Genomic DNA, 3,166 nt, shown 5'->3' with positions numbered 1-3,166 from the left:
TAAAACTCAAGTTAAAAGACAGAATAATTGTTAACATAAAATTTTATTTACAGGAGTAATGTATTTATACATACATACATACATACAAGTTATGTATGATGCTACAACAACATTAAATATAAGAGTATTCATAGAACTTATCGTGACAGCATAATATTTAATAGTAAGAGAAATTAGAATAAGCTCTGTGTTATTTATGCTTAGTGATAATATAAGAAAATAAAGAAAACCAGTTCTTAATGTGACACTGAAGATTGTGTTTCATTAATGAATATTAATATATTAATGTGGCTACTCACCTATTTTTTATATTTTAGCCAATTCGTTTTATARGATATTAGACCCACCCCACTACAGCTTGTTCACATATGTTTATTAGTACACTAGAGTTATCAGCAGATAGGTCAGTGCATGTATCAACTGTTATGTGCGATTTCTCTATATTTTGGATTACAGCAAAATCAGTTAAATATGGTATTTTGTTACGATCACTAGACAAATATGTCGTCTTACCAGGAGATATTATGACAAGGTTATTTTGCCTATTTATAATAGTGTGATATAGTTGTTGTTCTTTCGGATTAATTAGTCGTGAGCCCCATTACGTGTGTTTTGCATTGTAATCTCCACCTGCTAGAAATCTATGGCCTAGTGTTAAAAAAAAATGTTTAAATTGGATGTCTATAATTTTAAACCGAAGTGCGTCAGTTTAAGTCCCCACAGCGATTTTTTTTATAGTTATTATTATACTTTGTAATTGTTATACTTTGTAATTGATTTAACCGTTTTCTAACCAACAGTGCTGTTCCTCCATGTGCCTTTCCATCTTGGTGGATTGTAACATAGAGTCTAAATTCCGGTATAAAGAAAGAAATCTAATAAGTTCCAATTTATGTTGGTTAACAACGTTAGCATTCCATAAACAAATGTTCAATACATTCATGTTTTAGTTAACAAAGTTTGCARCATTTGGCTTTGTGGTATGATTATCTCTTGAATCATTCTTCATATCTTTCACTGAAGCCATAAATGCTGTCGTACATCGGTTAAGGTTGAAAATAGTTTCAACGCTTCCATTTAAATGTTTTTGGGGCAATGCATTTGAGCAGTATTGCCTTTCACCATGGTTGCATAGTTTCCTTGTTTTGGTTTTGAAATATGGACCCGCTGTCCATGCTCTTGACAGTTTGTACATTGTACTGAACCATTTCTCTTATGTGGTTCCTCAACGGTGATTATGCGATGGAGCAGATATTTTAAATTGTAAATTGGGTGTATTTCATTTTTCTTTAGTTGGTGAAAATTTGACATCAATTCTATTTTGAACATTGGCTGTGGTACTTTGTTTCTATTAAATATATATATAYATAGCGGCTTTGTTACTAAAACTGTTGTAAATATACATATATTACCTTCCAATGCTTCTTTGACTTCACTAGAGTCTACGGCGGACTCTATATTCTTAATTACAACAACTAGGCTCTTAGAGCTGTTCAGTTGTTACGAATAATAATTCTTGTTTTTATTTGACAAAAATTTAACGATTTCCAAAAACTTTTTTTTAGTGTAGACTGAATTTTTGTTTCATCTATATTGCCTTTTTTCAAAGGCACTATATAAAAATTGTTAGTACCTAAAATTTCAACTAATTTCGCAACATGATTATTATTGCTACTCTCGCGCAAATAATATATGTATATTTGGCATTAACGACTGTGGTGGTACCCTTTGCATCGTCGTCGTCAAACCATTTTGCCAGTATGGCAAATCTCTTGAAATTTAGGATTTCTGTTTTTTTACCATTTGGCGGGCCTGGTTGAAATTTTTTGGTTTTGATCGCTGATTTAACTGGACTTAATTTACTTTTTATTTAAGAATGCCTACGGCTTTGCTGGTGAGGCTGAGCAGCACTCATTTTGGTTTGGTTGATTATTTTTTTTTATGTTTTGTTTCGTGCATAATTTGTTAATTTGCTTGTTTAATAATAATAATTTGTTGCACTTTTTGCTATTTCTTTGTTTTTTCATTAATAAATTTTTTTTTTTTTTAGTTTTTGCTTGTTTTGTTTTCTAAACACAGAAATCATCAAAAATCGTAAGCGATAATGGCAAAACATTTATTGGAGCTTAAYGAGCCACAGAAAAAGAGTTTGTGGATTTCCTTAAACAAGTGTCTTCTAACATCATACAAAAGTTCGCCCCTAAGATATCAATTGGCAATTTATATCCCCACGCGCAATTCATATAGATGGTTTATGGCAATCAGCGGTAAAAAGCTTCAAATTTCATTTCAAACGGGTAGCTGGAAATTGCAAATTAAATTATGAAGAGTTCGCGACGTTATTTAATCGAATTGAAGCCGTTCTCAAAAATTTGTACTCTCGCAAGATTCCTCAGTTTTCCCAGTCTTAACACCAGGACATTTTCTTAAAAGAGCATCCATTCTGTGCTGTGCTTTCTACCAAGCACCGACTCCTAGGCTAAACAGTCACCTACCGTGGCCGGAATGGCTAAATGAGCCTCTGACCCCCCTCACATTATAACATTCCACACCACCTCTTCATCACACAACAGGTCTTCATAACACACCACTTCCTACATTCCACATCGTGCACACACAATACCACATTACTAATATAACACACAAGAGGACACCATACCAAAGAAAGAAAAGGGACCGACGGACGAAGGACAGCTCTCTTCTGATTCATTCGTTATTGTACACGGACTAGTAGTACAATCTTCCTCCAGATCTTTGATTTCAAAATGGAGTATGAGTTCGAGTCCTCATTCAGACGTTTCATCAATATTATGTACTCATTATTTTGKCATCTCTGCGTAGAGTATTGACGCCAAATTCAACTTGGCCGATTTGATTCGGTTGTTCATTCAAGGAAGAATTAAACCAAAACCAGAAATAGAACAAATAATTTTTAACGAGAATGAACTATAAATTTTGATTTCTTTAACTTGCTTTTGTAAATTGTTTTCTACAACTTTCTTTAGATTTTGTTCAAATTCTTCAACAAAATTTAAATACTATTAACATAGTTTTCTATAAGTGGAATTTAAGCATATGCAACTCTTCTACAATATTAAAAAATTCATATTTACTAAGAAAATTATAATATAATTTTAAACACTTTAATAAACTACTGGATTCTCGA

The sequence above is a fragment of the Bactrocera latifrons genome, unplaced genomic scaffold (genome assembly GCF_001853355.1).
Source record: "Bactrocera latifrons isolate USDA-ARS-PBARC rearing strain unplaced genomic scaffold, ASM185335v1 scaffold_1008, whole genome shotgun sequence".
NCBI classification, from domain to species: Eukaryota; Metazoa; Arthropoda; class Insecta; order Diptera; family Tephritidae; genus Bactrocera; species Bactrocera latifrons.
This window is presented reverse-complemented; position numbering follows the sequence as displayed.